Source organism: Mus caroli, chromosome 19, assembly GCF_900094665.2.
Source record: "Mus caroli chromosome 19, CAROLI_EIJ_v1.1, whole genome shotgun sequence".
NCBI lineage: Eukaryota > Metazoa > Chordata > Mammalia > Rodentia > Muridae > Mus > Mus caroli.
The window spans coordinates 22,934,965-22,935,613 of record NC_034588.1 but is presented as its reverse complement, the minus strand read 5'-3'; positions in this window follow the sequence as shown (position 1 = coordinate 22,935,613).

The window sequence follows — 649 nt, the reverse complement described above, 5'->3', positions numbered from 1 at the left end:
TGCCCTCTTCTGGCCCATATGAGCACCAGGCACTCGTGTGGTACACAGACATATATGCGAGCAAAGCACCCATACACATAAAATAAATGAATCAATTCCTTAAAGCAAGAAAAGATTAACCATCCCTAAACACGCCACTGGTCCATAGTTCTGGGCATAACTGTTTGAAGGTTCCCTGGCTCTCGTTCTGTGAGTCTTCAGCACTGGCTGCTCAACCCAGCTAGAATGGGTTCTGTTGCTTGCAATTGAAACATTACTAAGACTTGATCAGTCATTTTAAGGAAAAAAAAGTGTTTAGAACCTTACCTCCTACATGTTGAAATAGGTTTCATGTATATTAAATTCCATGAAAGGAGGAGGTCTCTAAAGAAGAAAATCGTAAGACAACAGTAAATGTATTTTAGCATTTAATGCTGTGTTTCTGAGACTGAAGAAGATTGTTCAGTGGGTAAGGGCATGACCTCAGTCAACATGAGGACCAGAGTTCAAATCTGCTCCACCCTGCTATCAAAAGATGGCCACAATTACATGTACCTAGAACCACAGCAGAGGAGGACAGAGGCAGAGGCAGAGGCAGAGGCAGAGGCAGAGGCAGAGGCAGAGGCAGAGGCAGAGGCAGAGGCAGAGGCAGAGGCAGAGGCAGAGGCAG